We start from the raw sequence: 20,221 nt of genomic DNA on the forward strand, positions 1-20,221 counted from the left end.
CAAAAAAAGACAAGGGACAAGGAAGAAACCAGCAGGACTGTCTTTTTTTTTTTTGCGCGGTTTCAAGATGCACTCTACTAAAAGTCACCAACTAGCCCGTCTCTCTCTATTAAACTTATCCGAGACAGACAGGGTGAACAAAAGTATCTTTTTGTGCACCTAGTAATTTTGCTCTCTACATACGTACCAGCATTAATTTAGATTAACAACGCGTGCCATTCAAAAAAGAAAACAGGTTGTTATTTCCAATGAGGAGAAACATTTTATTTTCTAGTGCAAGCGAGAGGGCAGCAGCGATCGCGCAAACACGTCAAAAAAACGGCCAGTGACCGCCGCCAGCGCAGGATGCTCGCCTTAAACCGGAAGTAGAATAATTCCTTGTCCACGCCATCAGCGTTCAGGTGAACTTTTCGCACGACGAAGCAGCAAATCGCATGCCAGTTGCGGCATGCTCGTAGACTGGAAAGCGTTACTCTGGCTTAACCAGCAGCCCGTAACATCGCCTAAACCATAATTTTTAAGTCGAGCTAAATGGCCGACATTTATCGCAGTACAAGAACAACAACAAAAAAAACCCCGCTCACAACAGTTTTTTAGAATCACGGCGCTAATTACAGCACCGACTACATTGAGAGCGTGGGAAACACAGATGGATGAAGGCCTCGTTGATGACACGTATGTCATAAAAATAACTAAAAATCCGAACAAAACACGTAGAGTGGAGGCTGTATAAAGACGCTAAACTGAACGTTCAGGATGCGAATCGATGAAATGTGAAAACATCTATGGCTTTCTCATTAACATGTTATGATTTTATGCCTGCTTGTGCTCTTTTTTTGCAGTCGTGGACTCTATGGGTGTTCCTGCTGGTGTCTTGGAACTCAGTAGTGGTAGCCTCGGGCGCTACGATGAGTGTGTGAGCATCGTGGCACCGGAGTCTGCTAACCACAGCCAGGTGGCGTTCCGGGGATCCTTCTGCAGCGTCTACCTGAAGACGGAAGGGAACCCTTTCCTCAGGAAGCTATATAGGCGTATCTTCGAAAGCACCCCGTTGTTGAGAAAACACGTCACAAGTTTCGAGGAGCTCGAAAGATTACAGGAGAGCCCGCGCCTGTCAGGCCTGCGCGCGGCTCTCTGCGTGCCCTCCAAGTGCACAGCGACAGACGTGGAAAGCTTTCTCAGCACCGGTAAATACGCCAATCTGCGATTCGCTCACAAATATGTATTCTTGAAGAATAATCAACGCTGTTGAAGCCTGCCGACGTCATATATACAGAATGTCAAATTTCTGGTTGCCTAAGTCGAAAACCCATATATAGGCGTGCAGTGTCAGTGACCGCAGAAGGGTTTTGGTCAGTAAGAAATCATTTCAAACCTTGCACCAGCGAAATTCAGTCTGCATTATATTCATATCTTTCATGACCCTCAGAGGGCGCAAAAGAATATTCAATATGGCGACTAAATAGGTGACAGGTCGCCGCGATAGCCTTACGTTGTGTTGCGTTGCGCTCCCCGATGCTGGACTATAATGTCCGTGCAATTTACTCCCTTTCTAGCGCTGGAACACATTATTTTCCACGTCAGTGCGAATCAGGCTAGAGTGTGCTGCCTTTCTAAGAACGAAGAACATCTCAATGCCGGACATGTGGTGCACTGTAGCATGAAGGCTTGCTCCTGCTGACAGCGTGAAGCCGTAGGTACGATACGAACCAAGGCGGCTCTAATCACGAGAAGAAATGTGGCGGAGAAACGCACGACCCGTGCGGGTAGAGCAAGCGATAATGTCGAGAAAAATCTCAACTCTTGTTCAGTTGTCCGCTGCTCATGGACGTGGCATTTTAAGGTGTAGCAACGTGCCCATTCACGCATGTAGTCCGTGTGTACACTTAACTCGCAGCCAGTGGCCGCGTTTCCTACCCCACTTCAGTCAATATTTCGTCGCACATGGCTGCCTAGACAATCAGACCATGAAGGAACGTGTCCTGGGCACAACAGTGAAGCACATATGCAATGTAACAATGACGGTCTGCAGCACGCATTTCAGCCCTGCCGGTTCCTTTTGGAGCGGCACCGTCGATTGGCGGAAATCATGAATAAGCCCCGACAGTAACATGTTTCCCAGCGATCGCTTGACATGCAAAGTAGCTACGGCTGGAGAAAGAAGCGGGAACTATACTTCCTCTGTGCCATTTATGCTAACTACCGCTACCAGCTTTGGAGGTAGCTCCAAGTCTCCGGTAGACTGTGTACACACTACGCACTTGTAGCGAATCACGAAACTTCTGATTGTGAGCGTCAATGCATTGGATCGCTCAAGGAGCAAATGTTCATTTTAGACCTGTACGGTCAAGGGGTCACTACTAGGGCAGGACAGGAAACGCAGGACCAAGTCGGACTGCGCTATCCGGTATCATCTATCGGGCTGCACTGGAGGTGGCCCATGTTGTGGCAGTAAACCGTCCGTGAAAGTAGCGAATATGAAAAATTCGACAGTCGATCGTTTGCACGAATATACTGATGATATTAGGGACCTTCTTGAAAAAAAACACATACATCAACAGATTTGAGAGCATTCACGATCGAAGCCAAGCCTTCACTGGATGTCAGTGATTCCGTTGTTTGACACTCGAACAACGGAGAAAATTGGGCAGCGTCAATATGTTCCTTGCATCACGTCAGCGAGCAACAACGTAAAAACAGCTGCTCGAGGGAGTAGATCAGGAGCAGAGGCTATGTTTTATGAGTATTTTACCTCATGAGTGTTTTAGCTCATGAGTGTTTTACCTACCCACTCTTTTCCTTTTGGCCATTCGTCAGTCTCGCCATTGATAGCCGGTGAGCGAATCTGCTCGCTGGCTGCAAATACTTAAGTCACAGGAGGGAGCTGCAGATGTAGAGGGACGGCAGAGTGAACCTGTGTTTCCACGGAAGACAGTGCATGAATGGTTCGCGCCTGCGACCTTGTTGGTGGAGGTTGGCTAGCGTACAAAAGCTAAGGAGGCCCCTGATTTGCTTAACGTACAGCCATAATGTCCACGACGCTGCCACATTTCGGAGCGACCCAGTACACACAGACTCGAGGTGAACATTACACTATCTAAACGCCTCCGTCTAGAATTAACAGATATCGTTTGTCGTCTTTTGTCTTATCTTTTGCAAGAACGATAAACGATAAAAACAATCTTTGCGACACGTAGAAAATTTAACGCCTCGTAACCATTCTACCTGTCTCGTCATTTGTAAATGTCGATCGTAATATTTAGGTTTTCAGTTCTGAGTTTTCTTCGAAGTGCTGCCTTTACTGATCTCTTTGTCGACAGTGTTCATGATTTGTTTCGTTGTTTTGCAAGCCTAATTGGTCGGCATGTCAGTACAAGCTGTCATTTATTCCGAACGCAACGAAAAAGAATTCACAAGGTTGCAGGAACGAATTTCTAAAGACCGCAGAAGCTTCAGCAGATGCCGATTCAAAATGAGCCTCACGCGAACAGCTTCAACATCAACAACGTCTTCGGGGCACTCACTTCGCAACTATTTGTTCATGGGTGCTGGTGCAAGATAGCATCGGAGAGACTAAGGACGCAACCAACGTCACCTTGCACTTAAAAATCGGTGGGCACAAAGCCGTGGCATGTACAGAAATGGAAGTGAGTCTGCAAGCTCGTAAAGGCGCTGTTTGAACAGAATAGGTTTTAGGAAGGCGTAGGGTGGCCGCAGCAGGCAAAGGACCTGGTTAATTGGAGAGACATGGGAGAGGCCTTTGCCCTTCAGTGGGTTGATATGCTTGGGTATCAGGACCTAGGTCTTCACCGCATGACGATGAACTCTGCAGACGAAGGAGGGAAGCCTTCAGGAGGGTTGGTAAACTTGAAGGTTTATTTACATATTTACAACAGAAGCAGGGAGACCAAAAGTCAGAGATGAAGTGCTGTGAAACCAGCCAAATTGCGGCTTAAATACAGTGGATATTCCCTAGGCACCTAGCTAGGGAAACCGGTGGCTGATCAAACGTCCATTGGGCAGACACACTCTTCATAGTCTCCTCCCTAACCCCGTGACCGCTACGCCCTCACAAACACGTGCACAGGCGATAAGGAATCCTGGCGCCTTGAAGTCCTGGAATGTGGTTTCCGACAGGTTGACCATGTGCATAAGGTCGTTGGCTTTGTAGGCGGTGATCCCCTCCGTGGGAAAGATGTGTCCTGACGGCCCCGTGAATTCCAGAGGGTAAGATGAATGAGCCGTGTCCGCCCCAGCTTTGTCTGGCCGCGCAGGTGCAAGCGAGCGGGGAGGTTCCGGCGCCTTTGTTCGGGTCTTTCTACCGGTCCACTTGAGGGCGCAGTTCGGGAGAAACGCCGCATTCCATACTCCGGACGAAGGGATTAGAGGCCTTTCGTCACAGCTCGCCGTCGCCAGGAGCCGTTCCTAATCCTTTTCTCAGGACGACAGCACCTTTGGTCAAACATAGTTCGATGGCGCCTGCCGGGCTCGTCTGTTCCCGCTGTCGGGGTCTCCGATCACAACAGGGTGCAGTCAGGCTGCTGATGATGATGATGACGTTTTAGCATGCATTGTTTGAACGCGTCATTAAACCCGTTAACTCAGCACTAGCTTTCATGATTATTTTAGACGTTGCAATGACCGAGATTACAATACCCCAACGCGACCAAGAAAACCTCTAAATGCGCTGCTGGCGACTTCAGACCGACGCAACCAAAAAGAAGTAGCATTATAGTCCCCTCCCCTTGTTTGTTTTTTGTCCTGTGTCCCTTTGTATGCAGCAACCAAGCCTTATGGAGTGAAAGTTCAGGTCCCTGTTTGCAAAGGTTCCTCGGTGGCAACGCTTGGCGCGGATCAAGTCTTTGCATTGTAAGTACTCTAGAAAATACAAAACAAAATGTGCCGTTCTTCAAAATGCCCGATATTAGAAGTGATTTCTATATAATATTAGTGCTTTTAAAGCATTGTGACAATGTTACAGAAAAAATACGTCTGCGCCTAGTGACATGCAATCTTACAGGTGCTACTAATTTCTGGATGTGTTGGCAAGGTTTAGTCGGAATTTTTTGTTTTTGCTTTCTTCGGTGTGCGGAAGTCACAGCCTTAATGAAGCCTTATATATGCAGTTTTCTCGCTCGCCTTTCCTGATAAATGGAGCGGTTTTAATTTTTCTGTATTGTTGAAGCGATTTTCAAAACTGCCCCTTGAAAAATTTTAAAAATTTACGGGAAGTGAAAGGAAACGTAAGTAGAAGCACTGCACGTTACACGTATCCAGCTTTTAGGGGCACTACCGTGCAGTGCTTCTGGTGTCTCATGTGACCGAGCAATTTAATACAGCACATCAGTCAGGCGCGGATGATGTCTTAGGCCTGGCTCATTATGGTGAGCCAGACCCTAGAGAGGCCGGTCTAAGCCAAGCCAATCGCTCAAGTGAAAGCTGAGGACTAGCGGTATAGGGCGGACTAAAGGGCTACAGAGCAGGAGAAGAGTTTTGGGCGGAATTCAGGCCAATTAGGGCAAGATAGTGAGAAATGATGCGCATACCGAAGAAGGTTGGACACGGTGGACCCCCCAGCACAAGGTTGGTGCGTTTTCGGTGTAGGCGCAGTCGCACAGAAATGAAAAAAAAAAACAAATTGAGCGAGGCAGCGCTCATCAGACCACTTCGCGATGCTGCGGGGTAGGCACCCTGAATGACTGTTTAAAGGTCCTGGCCGTGTGCACAGGACGTTTGCGAGTGTACGAAGTACAGGTAGCGGCAGTATTAGCGGGAAATATTTAGCATTCCACCAATGATTACCCCATAAGCACGAGCGACATGTATATTTTTTTTCTATTTTCCTATGTGTTTCCTCGAGCCATATAGCAACCCACAGTATATTTGCAACTTACATGTAGAAATAACAATATTTCTTCTTGCGTGTAAAATGACTATTCGCTCTGAGAGTACAGGTGCCTCCAGAAATGTTAGCGCAATGCAGAAATTTGCATTCCAGAATTTTCTTTTTTATTTTATATATGCGTGATGTACGCATCAACTGAAAGGCATGTGTGAGTGTCCTACTGCCTTGTTTTCTATTTTTTTATACCAATCCCTTTTCCTATCGTATACCCATCTCACGTGAGAACACAGTTACAGATAAAAGGATGGAGAGCTGCAAAAATATAGCAGCATAATTATTGTGCGCCATTGCATTGCGTGAATTTCAACATTTTCACTGACGCTTGTTTAACCGCCAAACAATAAAAAAATAGCAATGGATAACGCTCCCCAAAGAGCACAACACGCTACTCTGTTGCCCGGCCGCTGTAAGCACGAGTACGCATTCCACAAAACTGGTTACGTCCTTTCAACAGACGATTTGGGATTTGGTCGCCAGTAAATGGCTCATTAATTTTTTGTTGGCCTTTATCGTGTCCTATTTAGGTGCGCGTTAATCTGCTTGCTGCTTGTGGTGGCCTTGGCATCGGCAATGGATCTTTGGCTGCGGTATTCACCGAAAGACCAACAAGCGGCGGAGAAAGGTGCTGTGCCATTTTTAGACGAGGCTTGGTATCACATGAGTACCAAGCCAAGCAAATTTAGTGTAAAAAGTGATATAAGTGATCCATGTACGTTGAACGAGCTTTATGCAGCAATATATAATATTGAACGCAAGGAAAAGTAAGCTCTCGTTTTGGCCTCCTCAGGACGTTCTCGCGAAAAGCTTCCGAGCTATGCTTGCGCACTTCAAACCACACAGACCCGTAATTTTTTACTAGCAAGCTCCCTTGTTTGCATAGCTTCAAAAGCCCGCGTTCAACGCTAAAAAGTCAAGTATACTGCATGCAGCTGCTGACTTAGTGGTGGTCCAAAATTATTGAGAGTCTGTAGTGCTTGGGACGCAGTCTGTATAGATTGAAGCAAACCATCTTTGAACATTCAGACATTACTTTTTTCAACACACTGATTTATAAGTAGGGCTCCGTGTTTTCAATATATACCGATAAACCCAGAAAAATAACACCTGAGGCACTGAAAGCGTCGCGTTTCAGTTGTTGCACTTTTTGGGGCCTCTGTTCATTGTGTGAAGTGTTTGGTATGTGTTCAATAAAGCTGTGTAATGTTAGATGCCCTATATTTTCTCCAGTAATTACACAGTCTCCTTACAACACAAGCCCAGATAAACAGCGATTTTTCTCCGGCACTGAAATTATACACCGAAAAACACCGAATGAACGGGAAAAATAAGTACCTATAAATAACCCCTGCATTTGAAGAAACAGAAATAAGGAAAATACGGAACCCACAAGGGGTGGTTTCTTCCTTTCAGGAGGCGGCCGTCTGTGTATATATATATATATATATATATATATATATATATATATTAATCTAAGTAATATTATCCCCCTGATAAGCACAACGCATTAAAAAAAAATAACGTTCCCATATATGCACCATGGTTTCGGTGACTGTTGGCTCCCTTCATAAGTTTGTTAAACGGGCACCTCATTTAATGCAGCAATGATGCCACCTTTAATCTTTCACTTCTTTCTTTTAATGCTATTTTTGTATGGTGTCTCTTGCATGCGAGTAGTCATGCGTCTTTCACTGCCAAAAACAAGCCGATGAGCCCTCTCTTTGATTCATCGAAGAGTGTAAACGCTTTGTGTACGCATAAGAACAACTTCTCATACTTGGAATCGTAGATATAACACCGGCGTAAAGTACTGCGGGATCTGATGACAGTCTCAGCTGTTCTAACTTAGAACCTCCAGATTCGCTCCGGTTATCGCTTGTAAGTCATTCTACCGCAGCTTTCGTATGCAGACGGCACGAAACAGGTGGCCTCAACTTTAGTGCTACCAGGTTGAAGCAAATTTTCTTGTCGTAGGACACACGCGGCACGAAAGCCAACATGTACGCTGATGGCTTGACGACGCACCGAAACACTAAATCAAACGCAGTACTTTTGGCGCAACGTCTCAGATGGCACTGGAAGAGGCGCCGAGCGTGCCTTCGGAGATCGCTTTACCTATTACTAAGACCACCGCCAGACGCTAGTCCACACACTGCATGAAAAACATTATAGCCAAGCAGGGAAAACATACTGGACAAATCTCGTAATTGAAATAGCAGAGAAATTTCGCTTTGCTTTGTGAGGTAGCGATGCAAAACAGTCATGACACTCATATCAGAAAGAATGGCGTCGAGGAAAGAAGTTCCGCTTGTCATTAAGGCGAGGAAAGCAGAGTATTAGAAAGTGGGGAACGTGGCACGAGACGATCGAGTGTCGTCTGATCTGCCGAAAGACGGCGCAGATTTTCTACTAGGAATAATGTCCGCCCCTCTGCTCTGCACAATGCCACACGTCCTTGAGCGTACAATACGCACGGTATGATATGAACAATAATGAGAAGGTGACAGACAAGGACCTCAATAATTATAGGCCGGTTAGTCGGTTGTTTGCAATGCACTAACTGCGGCATTGGATACTCTCGCTGTTGTATCCCTGCATCCTTTTCACCTAATCGCGACGACGACGGCGAGAGTAATGATGAAGGCGATGAACTGAAAAGAGTTGTTGCCGTAATATTATGGACTCTCACCTTTGTTCCTTCATTTCATGCAAGGAGCCCCTTGCGTTGAATTGAAAGGGAGCATGCGCGTACACCGGTGTCTGATGAATCCTGGTCATCTGCTCCTTCAAAGGCGGCCGAAACGAATAACTTTTACATCGCTTCGCTGCTGTCGTCTCTCTTTTCACTCGCAGTGCCGACGATGACGAAGGGGATTCTGGCCTTTTCTGCCGTGACAAACACCCAGCAGCTATTCTCTGCTGGAGCCAGTGTCCAAGGAAGCTGGCTGCGTTGCCTCGACGGTGTGCGCTTCCTGAGTGCCCTCTGGATCCTATGCGTGCATAACTACGTCATGTTTGATCCCGACAGTTTAGGTATGCAATGTTTATAGACAAACGTCGCCTTCCAAAATGTGATCATTTCATTAAACATGGGAAGGGGAATAGCCTTGAACTAATTCTGCTCCACACCAAGAAATCATTGAGAACGTTGCATCTACTTTGTGTGGCTTAGGCTAAGCTTTTGTTAGCTGCTTCGTGGGGAAAATTCTGAAAAAAAAACCAAGCGGGTATTCTCACAGTCGTGGACTTTTCTTTGCGTGTGGGTATCACTACTTACGTACAAACTAACTTCAACAAGAGCAGGGTACAGCATTATCAGCATGGCTGCAGCGGGCTCTCGTGCGATTAAAGCTGCCTGTAACCCAGCATTTTTATAAATACTACTGTGATCAGGCAGGCTCTGGATGCGAAATGAACAGCCTCATCTAATGGAAGCAAATCTTCAAGACGGGGAATTGACAGCATCGCCGGTGTTTTTGATGTCAGATCGTCTTAAACTTCGTCATGCTGTGCACTGCTCGCATCATGGTCTTGTTATTTTTCTACCTTTTCTACTGCAACTGAAAGGCGAGTGGTAGTATTGCAAAAGGGGGCACAAAAATTTTACTCTTCTGCTTATTATGGAGTCATTTTCACTTTGCTCGCTTAGCGCATTCCCAGAGTCACAATATTTTCTCGCCTCATCAAGAACTTTAAACAAACTAAACAAACTAAGAGAAAAATAGAAGTTGTGCATAGCTTGGCGTCGCAGAATACTTCCGTAAATAGAAGTCTCAGAAGGCAGAGACCCCAACGCCCATACTGAAGTATACGTGCTGAAGCCCCAGCCATTGCCAGTGTCTGTGGAATCAGCAGTGACGAATGCTTCTCCGTTCATTAGAGAGAGCTTTGCGTTGATATGTGTTCCATTACTCCTGCGCGCTGCCAGACCTGAACATCGCTACCTAAATTTCATTACGTCTTATGTTTCATGCACCGCGGCGGTGGCTCAGTGGTTAGGGCGCTCGACTACTGATCCGGAGTTCCCGGGTTCGAACCCGACCGCGGCGGCTGCGTTTTTATGGAGGAAAAACGCTAAGGCGCCCATGTGCTGTGCGGTGTCAGTGCACGTTAAAGATCCCCAGGTGGTCGAAATTATTCCGGAGCCCTCCACTACGGCACCTATTCTTCCTTTCATCTTTCACTCCCTCCTTTATCCCTTCTCTTACGGCGTGGTTCAGGTGTCCAAAACATATATGAGACAGATACTGCGCCATTTCCTTTCCCCAAAAAAACCAATTAATATTATGTTTCATGTCGGCGTGGGAAGAGCTAAAGCTGTAAAAAAAAACTACGCTGTGTCCTAAGTCGCAAAACTCGGCGAAAGCAAGCGTTAGCATTGTCTGTTGTTTTTTTTTAAAGTCTCTACCCCTTTCACCCCTTACTCCTCGGTAGGACTCAGGTGTCCACCCACTGTATGACTGTTGCCGCCCCTTGTTTACCTTATAACTGCATTTAAACCCTACACAGAGTGTCCGAGAGGCTGATCGAAGCGTTTGGAGGCGCCTTATGATCCCGCGTTGCACACAGTGACAGTGACACAGCGACAGAATCCTGGCATATCCAAATCATCCCGAACAATATCAACTGCACAAAAGGAAACCTGCCCCCAGTATATGTCCAGGTACTTCGCTCTACAACGCAACGAAAAAAAAGTCGCCATTCGGCACCTCCCTGCAATGCGCCAGCGTGACTAACAGCCTAAACCCCCCTCCCCCGCGCCTTTCGCGACACAGCTGTCGTTCTTTTCACTTATCCCCCCCCCCCCCCTCCATACTTAAAAGATGCTAGCTACTGCCCTCAGTCACCCCTGATGAAGGAACCGAGTCGGCTTCGAAACGTTGGGTTAAAGTTAAAATTTTGGTTGGAGATGTGCAGTTTATTATGTCTTCAAACCCAACCAGACAGGCAAATCTGTCAAAATGTTTAGTTTTACACTTGTTTTTGCTGCTGCGGTCCGTGCCTTCTACTTTGCAGGGTGTATTAAAGAGTGTCGCGCAATTCTCGTGCGCTTTTAAATACTGCACCGAAACATGAGCCTAAATCTTTCTTTTCTCTTAATGAAGGTAATACTCTCGACGCGCTTGGCTTGAGAGCTAATCTCGGACTGACTTTCCTGTTTTCCGGCTTCCTCAGCATTGAGACGTTTTTCCTGCTCAGGTGAGTATGCGCTCGAAAGATGGAAACAAACTGCGTTCATTGTCTTTGGTTTTCAAACCATTCACCAACTTATATATATAGTCTAGTTTCGCCTATACTATCAGAGTTTTCAAATAATAAGCCGGAAATTGGTAGTCCTGTTGAACTTATATTAAGGTCGAACTTCAGCTAAACCTGGAGCACCATAGAAAGACTCTCCGAGGCTTGTGTTTGTCTCCAGTCTATTAAGAAATGAAATAATTTTATCAGCTCCTGAAGCTACATTGCGTTCCAAGAAAGCAAAAGAAAAAACTGGAGAGGAAACTTAAGTTCTGTCTTAAGGGTATGACGCGATATCTTAATGGGTTAATGTCCACATATGCGCAATTGGTCGTTCTCAGCTTAACATTCATACCCTTAACATTACCTGATAGCCCTCATACCACTCGTGACGCAGGGTTGCAGAGGTAAAGCGATGCTCCACTGCCCTGCGATGGCAGGCGCTGCCATAGGTGTGGCTTGTGCGACCAAGGTTTCTCTTCCCGAGCAACCTCTGGCGACCAATCATCGATTGCCACCTGTCACGGTGCGCAGTTTGCTCACAATCCGGTGGGCAGGCTGTGATGACGCCACAAGGTTACTTGGCCTAGGCGCCCCACCTGCCTGCTGGGTCGCTTCTCTGAGGGCTTTTCGTGAATTTTTCGTTCACGGTCAAAGACGACGACATAGCCGACGCCAGATTTTCTGCGACACGCGTTCCTTAATGCTGTCGCGTTAAAATTTGCAGACGGCTTAGACTGGCTAAGCGCAGAATCTCCTGCAGCAGCACTTGACTCGATTGTTGATTACGACTAAGGTTAAGTCAAGGTCATGTAAGGACATGTCAGAACATGCCAAGATATGCCACTGTCAAGTTCATCTCAAGGTCAAAGATCAGGTCATGGTTAGGGCTCATATCAGCTCAAAGGTTCAGTCATGGTATGTCATGACGTGGTACAATTGTGGTATGACATGGTAGACCTTGATAGGACATGGAGTGACTTGGTCATTTTCGACTATATGCTCATTAGATCCCTGGTTAAGCGATGCGGCACTGGCGTGCGATGGCACGTGCTGCCACCGGTGGAGCTTGTGCGGCCCAGGGTACTCTTCTCGAGCAACCTCTCTCAACCAATTTTTAATTTAACTTTCACCTGCCACGGTGGGCAGTTAGCTCACAATCCGGTCGGCAGGTTGTGATGACGCCACAGGGTGGCACGTGACCTATAGGTGGACCACCCAGGTAGCTTCTCCGGGGATACTCGGCGTGTATCAGAGGCTTCAGGGTCGTGCAAAAGTAAGCCCGAAATCAGTAAAGTGCGCCTAGTAGTGCTGCTGCACTGAAATATAAAGACCCATAAAAGCCACCTCCAAGGAACCTGTCACAGGAGACCTACATATACCAAAAGAGCTACTTACATAGTGTCTGCCATTTGGGATTTGTCAACTGCGGTGTTCTTTCGTAGGAACCATATACAGTAGTAAGTAATAGATGTGAGATCTCAGTCTTTGGAATTCGACTTTTTTGACCACAGTAAAATTAGAGCAACAGTTTGATGGAACGATAATGTCAAACATTTTACGCAATAGTAACCAATGTTTGTCGTCACATTAGCCGACAGATTGTTCCCACAGCAAATTTATTGAAGAACTGCTTTCTGCGCTGCGTGAAGGTATCATTAATTACGTTTTTGTTATAACAACATGACGCAACAATTTCAAGAATGCCACTCCACAATAACCTAATGCGCGAATACTCCGTAAGCGAGCCTTTTTCGGTATCCCTTCGTGATTTCGCCGAGCACTGGAGCCCAGGAAGTTGTCAGTGAACATACAGTCTATGTTTACCCACTATTCACTTTCTGTACGGCGCTGCTGAAATTTTTTATCCCTCGGACGACGCGCCATGCTTATCGAAAGTTGTTCAGATTAAATAATCTCAGCAGACCGGCTTGGCCACTTCATAAGGTCCACCGTCCTCTTCTTCATCGAATTTTTCACAGGCGTAGAGGAATGCATCGCGTCGTAATTCTGTTGAATTACATATCCGAATCGCAGATCCTTGCGCTTCCCAAAATCCCAGAGTTTTCTCGCGAAAAGAACTTCGAATCGCCTAATGAAATCACTCTTTTCCATTCGTGACCTATCTGCAGTAGGGGCCGTATTCTATAAGCTGTACATTTCCCATTGTCCAGTTCGCGTCCATTCGGTCCTCGGTGATTGGTCACTCAGATACACCCGCGGCTTTCATGTGTCTGTGGAAAGCGACCCGGCCATTGGGTTGGCGACCGGACCTTGCCATTGGCTGAAATTGGATCCAATATGCTGCCAATGGTGAGGTGCTTCGCAGCGCACTGTCAGCAGCAGGCGACCTGACCTGACCACTGGCTGCCATTGGCTGCGATATGCAGCCGATGGGGAGGTCCGGTCGCCAACCACCCAATGGCCGGGTCGTTTTCCACAGACGCTTGAAAGCCGCGGGTGTATCTGAGTGACCAATCTCCGAGGACAGAATGGAGGTGAAATGGACAACCGAAAATGGGCAGCTCATAGAATACGGCCCCTGGTGTTCCTTTACCTACATCATCCCGGAAGCCCAATTCTTTTCACAGATGTACGGGGTCTGAGCTGGGCTCCCGTCGTTTAGCTCAGCAAAACAGAGCCAAATCTTCGGAAATGTCGATTGAGTTTTTCAGGCTCGGGTGAACAATGTTTCAGGAAAAGGACTGAGAAAGACGGACACACGCAGACAGCACTAACAATGTCTTTCTGGACAACTTGGTTGGTCCTTCTGGCGTGTTTACTGGGAACATTGAAAAACCGAACTTCCTCTGAACCTTCAAAACTTGTGAGGGCGTGGACTGCGCTACTCTGAAATCCAGTGAACGCTGATTGTGAACCTGAATACCCTCTTATACTTGCCTTGCGTTCTGCAAGCCCTAATGATTGACCGCTATAATACACTATTCTGCCTCTAGCACTTCGAAAGCAATGCACCTTGACTTCATTCCAGCGGATTTTTGACGGCTTACGCCGTCTTCAAAGAGACGCGCCAGAATAAGCCCCCAGAGCCATGGCCGCTGAAAGTGTGGAGGCGGTACGTAAGGTGAGCAGTGCACGTTCATGTTTTCTATGACAAGCTTTGCGTTCCGTAGGTGATGCGGAGGAACCAGCTCTTGATTTTGACACTGTGCTCTGAGTCTGCCTACGATGCTGATTTTAAGGAAGTTTTGCTCTCACTAAGCGCGCGAATAATCTTCGTCACCGTAAAAAAGGAAAAACCCGGAAATCGCGTTTAAAGATAAAGGAAAGAAAAACATGGTGGACGGAGCATAATAAACAGGTTTTTTTTTTGTTGTCAGTTTTGCTGATCCCTGCTAAAAATTACTCTTATCTATCGATCGGCGGAACGAAGAACGGGTATTCTTTGTCATGTCTCACATATCGGTGTTTCTTAAACGATAGAGATTTTTCGTCCAAACTTCGCTAAAGATAAAACGGCGCGATCTGCGAAGATGGATGTTACTGCAAGGCGGACATCTATTTGTTTGAAACAGACTAAACGCTGGCTAAGCGAAGAGGGGCAGCGGGGTCGGCAAAGAGCCTTCGCTTGGACTCGAACAAGACGATTACAGCTGTTTTGTCAATTTGAGAGCCACGAGGGAACTCAATAATTTTTACAGCTTTGATAAATATGAATATTACTTCCCTGTATATATGCACCTCTTCCAATCCGCGATGATCCTGCCTGTCTGTGCCTGCAGGAACAAACGCCGGAACTGCGTGGCTGAATAGTAGATGCAGAGTAGAGGCAGCATATCGACTAGTTGCGTTATTGTGGAATAGGCCAAGTAGCACAAAAGAGGAAATTAAGCTAGGGTTGTCATAACCCTCGTAGATAAATACTGCAGTAGATGAATACCATTGGTAGCAAAGGACAAATTTGTGCACTATAGACGCTCGCTGTCGCTGGGTGTCTGTTACAGAACTCCTATCGGGGAAGCTGTTAAGCTCATTCGCTAATAAATCAACACAGTGTGCTTAAAATTGCGCAAATAGTGCACACATTTAGCTGTGCGCCGTTTCGTGGTATTCGGCGTGCCAGCAGACTCACTAGCGGTCAGAGAATGCGCTTTTTTGGGGGCCAGCGTTGCGTGTTTTGAATAGGGCGCAAGTTATACAGACCTGTATCGGCGACTCCAGGGTATTAAATATTTACTTGGCACTATTTCTCAATAAAACACACTTAGAACCGTAGAGAGAAGTCTGAAAAGTTCAACCTTTCTTAAGCAGTACGTCGGTGTGGCTATAAACGTGTCTTTGACTGCGGGTTTGTATGCACGAAGACAGCTGCCCTTGGACGACCTCACAGCCACTCCGCTCCCTGGTCCCTTGCCTATACGACTAGCCCGTCAACGACTACACCTCCATCTCCTCTGTCCGCGAATACACAGTTTGTCTGTAACAGTGCGAACACGATCATTTACTTTCGTATACCTGAAGCCCAAGGATTCCGATTTCGGAAGCAGGATACCAAAAGAAAGATCTTCACTTGTTCTCTTTTCCTTATGCACAGGTTTACTGGACCGCCACTTATCCTTATCCTGATCATGTTCGTGTACCCGGTCCTTATGAATGGGCCGGTGGCCGACCAGCAAAAAGAAGCCTGCGTGCTCAGGCCTTGCCGAGAGTCCTGGTGGTACCTGATGCTGCAAGTCGTAAATATCCGGCACATGAATGGCATGGTAGTTTCTTCCATTTGCTATATAAAATAATAAAAACACTGTTATGATTGCACAGTTTTTGTAAACAAAATATACAGCCCACGGACGGGATAAGTTCTTAGCCTGCACAGTCAGACTCTTGTAGCACTCCCAGAACTCCTGGGGTCCGGAGCTGTGACGTCGAGAGCGCCTTTCACCTCCTTTCACCTCACCTGCTTGTCCTTAAAGTCCTTTAAACGTCCCATAGCCGTCCCTGAGCTTCAAGTTCCTTAGCCGTCTGTTTCAGAGAGTCCAATACAAACAAAGCTGCGACGATACGCTGCTACAGTTGTCATTTAAGCTTTTAACGCGCTAGCGTTAAAGGTCTCGTTCAACGTACAACCCGGCGTCGTAGTTGTCGCCGGCATGTCGAGAAAATCCGGATTGGTCGAGACGGTCGTGACGTCACCTGTGGAGCTGCAGCACTAGAAAGTGATTAAAATATTAGATAAATTGTGATTATAAGGTCGCAACATTACTCAAACATCGAGATGCAAGAATGTAAAGTAAATTAATTGCCCTGAGAAGAAAGTCGCGGTAATTAAATCAGAATTGAACTTGTGGCCTTTGGGTTTGCTAATTAGTCACTCTGCTCCCAGGCCATCCAGGCAAGTTAATTCGACTAGCTTAAAAGAGGCCTTGTGTGTCTTGTCTGACAGTGTCTGTGCCTGCGAAGAGATATACAAAGAGGAACGCAGGTCGTTGCAGGGACCCGTTAACGCTACCGCGTCATACCCTGAAGGCGGAGATTAAGTGTCCCCCGAATTTGTTTGCATTTTTTCTTTCCAGTATGCCTCGCATATGTGGTTTCTGTCCTGCAACTTTCAAATATACCTGACGTGCTTCGGTTTTGTCGTACTCATGAAGAGGTAAGCAAAAACAGGTTTCTGTTTTTCGTGAAGCGTGTTTTGCAACTTCATTACTGCCTATTGGTCAGCGTACGTGAGCAGAATAGTGCCTAGACATAAGCAGTACCCGCGAAATGTTTTATTAGTACTGTATTACAGTAGTCTAATGTGTTAAGGAATTAGGTGTTTAAAGAATTAGGTAACGTGTTTAAGGAATTAAGGTGCAAAATATGTGCACTTACCAGAATTATGCAGAGAAATTTTCTCTTTTGCATCTATTCTGCAGACTGAAACCCGCCATTCCGCGGAGCGTGTGTCGCGTTTCTTTGTTTGTCCCGCCTAGACTAGAGCAGCAAAGCAAGGCTGAATGGTCGGCCAGTTGGTATGACATGTCGAAGAATGAATTTCACCAGCCGAAAAAAGACGAGGGACAAGAGGAGAAACTACACAGGACAAGGCAGGAGTAACAACTACTGACATCTTTATTGTGCACATTCTTTCAAGTAACCGTCATGCATGCGCCAAGCCAAAGCAGACAGCCTACGTTTAATCGCCCAAAAAGTCAATCTCTTTCGTTGTCAGCCTAATAGACGGAGAACTGACACTAGCATCACCATGTTTATCTATCAGATAGGCCTCAAGAATTTCATGTGCCTTGTTTTTTCCGTGGCCTAAAATGGTTACATGGTTGAAACGAGGGGAACACTTCGCGGGGCGTCTAGTGGGCTGACGAGAGACGCTACCAGGACTCATGTCGTCTAGTAGCACGCCTCACCGATTTCCTCTGGAACCAATGCCGCGTGAGGCTACCTAGAAAGAAGAAGGTACCACCGAACCCAGCGCCTGTAACGTACGTTGACTGCGCAGCGTGTCCACAGAACGTCGAAGCGCTGCTGTCCAAAGGTCCCAAGTACAGTTTGGTGCCTGAGGTTAAGAAACACGAACTTCTGGCAGTTGTAAGGGGCGTCTCGGACTTGGCTCCTGCCCACGAAAAAGAGAGGTGTTTGTCCGAGGGTATCGACTGCCTTCGGAAGCAAGGGAACGAAGTAGAGTCAAGAAAGGAGCAAGGCCTCCGCAAGGTGGTAAAGGTTTTCCGTGACTCGGAGTTGGCTCTATTACAGTCTCACAAGGAAGGCCGATTCGTGGTGCTGCCTATGGGGCGGTTCAGCGAAAAAGCCGCTGAATCCATGGAAAAGCATTTTACGCGCACACGAAAAAAAGCCAACAAAAGCGAAATCCGCTGCAGAAAAGCTCCTTGAAGAATTGAATTTGGACCATGTGCCCAAATCTGTCCAAAAATTCTCCGAGAATACCCTGAAAGTGTTCTTCGCAGACAATACACATGAGCCGTCGGTACGGTTGAGGGCCATCATTACAGAAGAGGGTTCTTTGCAAAAGGTGGTTGGTGGTTACCTCCAACGCCATCTGAACAGTCTGATACCTGACGACTCTTTCGGGATGAAGAACACTGCAGCACTCATTGAGGAACTTCAGCAAGACGTGTTAAGAGCTAACTCGGCATTCTCAGTCGGCATCGAAGATATCTTCTACTCTATCCCTCACGACGATCTATTCCATGCGGTGACAGAACTTATTGACGACTCTAGTGTTTTGGGCTTTCAAAGTCGTTGCGGGATTCTGAGCGAGAATTTTTTAGGAACTCCTTGACTTTTACCTGTCCTCGACTCTTGTGAAGTTTAATAGCTGTTTTTATGCCCAAAACAATGAGATTTGTATAGGAGCCAGTGTAGCCTCAGTGATTTGTAACTCTTTCCTCGCTAAGTTTACCGCTCGCTTTTAAGAGTTTTGGACGACGCGCGTGTTGTGCGAATTGCAAGATATGTAGATGATTTTCTAGTGCTTTTAAATTTCGGACCTAACGACTCCTATCAACTGGTAGTAGAACACATCATGAGTTCCTTTAGGCTGTGTTTACCCAATTTAAAGTTCACTCACGAACTAGCCGCACACAACTCCATTCGTTTTTTAGACTTGCTACTAACCCTCTCAGGGAAAAAGCCATGTGGGCTGGATGTGCTCGCCTATAGAACTCAAAAAGGACTCTTGCCGTACGACTATAACCACTCTATATTAGTCAAGCGAAATATTGCGAAGGCTTGTTTTTCAAACACTGTAAAAAGAAATTGCTGCCACACTGTCTCAGCTAGTGTTATGACGCTGGCACATCGCCTTTCTGGTGCGGGCTTCCCTACAGAAATGGTGACAGAAGGGGCCGAGTCTGTGCTGAAGGAATTTAATTCCAGGGACAAGAAGGAAAAGAAGGCTACTGCAGAACAAAGGAAGAGAGTTCAAGTGGTGCCGTATCTGCACAAAGTGGCGCACAATGTAAAAAAAGTCTCCGAGCACCAAGGCGTTAACGTGATTTTTTCTGCCCCTGTTAAGCTTTCAGGTCTCTGCACACGAATTATGCCCGACGATAAGAAGAAACGCTGCAACACCAAGCATAGAACAATGTTTACGAGGTGCAAAACAGAAGTCATATATAAGATCCCGCTGACGTGCGTAAAGTGTTATATAGGACAGACTGGTGATTGTAATAATGAAAGGCTGCGCAAGCACCGAACAATAATTGGTAGCGGGGAAGATGGCAATCTTTCCTTGCATTGTAGCAGATGCCCCGGGAAGTGCTCCCCTCGTTTCAACCATGTAACCATTTTAGGCCACTGAAAAACAAGAAAGGCACGTGAAATTCTTGTGGCCTATCTGATCGATAAACATGGTGATGCTTGCGTCAGTTCTCCGTCTATTGGGTTGACAACGAAATAGATTGACTTTTTGGGCGATTAAACCTAGGTTGTCTGCTTTGGCTTGGCGCACTCGTGACGGTTACTCGAAGGAATGTGCACAATAAAGATGTCAGTTGTTTGTCCTACTTTGTCCTGTGTAGTTTCTCCTCTTGTCCATAGTCTTTTTTCGGCTGGTAAAATTCCTTCTTCGACATAGAGCAGCTAGTTCCTGGGCCTAGAGGAAGTGAGCAGTGGCGAGCACAGCAGCGTTGATGGGACAGAGGTCACGTGGTACGTACGTCACGGAGTGACGTACTAGTGGGCATTGCTGTGCGCGCTCTACAGCCGCTCTGTTTGTTTTTTGTTTTGTGGGCGAAATGCCAAAAATTTGTTTAGCCACAGCGCCAAAGGTAACCGCGTTTTCGAAATTTCTAAACGATGATTTGCAGATTACTAATGACAAGCTATCAATCTCTGCTTGCAACCAGACGATTAACAGAAATAGTTAGAAACTTACTTATTAGATACAAAAGAGCAGATTATTCGGCCATTTTGTTCATGCATAAATCAACTGAAACAGCACGAAAGACAGGGAAACCAAAAAAGAAGCGAGAGGGATAGCGCCGCTGTTTCTGTTGTTCCTTCCTTCCTTCCTTCCTTCCTTCCTTCCTTCCTTCCTTCCTTCCTTCCTTCCTTCCTTCCTTCCTCTTCCTTCCTTTCTCTTTCTTTCTTTCTTTCTGTCTG

The 20,221-nt window shown here is 46.5% G+C and overlaps 1 pseudogene; it reads left to right on the forward strand.

Moving 5' to 3' along the window:
* LOC144120653 (nose resistant to fluoxetine protein 6-like) overlaps positions 1–20,221 on the forward strand; it is a 44,572-nt pseudogene that overhangs the window by 625 nt on the left and 23,726 nt on the right.

This window comes from Amblyomma americanum, chromosome 1 (genome assembly GCF_052857255.1).
Source record: "Amblyomma americanum isolate KBUSLIRL-KWMA chromosome 1, ASM5285725v1, whole genome shotgun sequence".
Taxonomy (NCBI): Eukaryota; Metazoa; Arthropoda; class Arachnida; order Ixodida; family Ixodidae; genus Amblyomma; species Amblyomma americanum.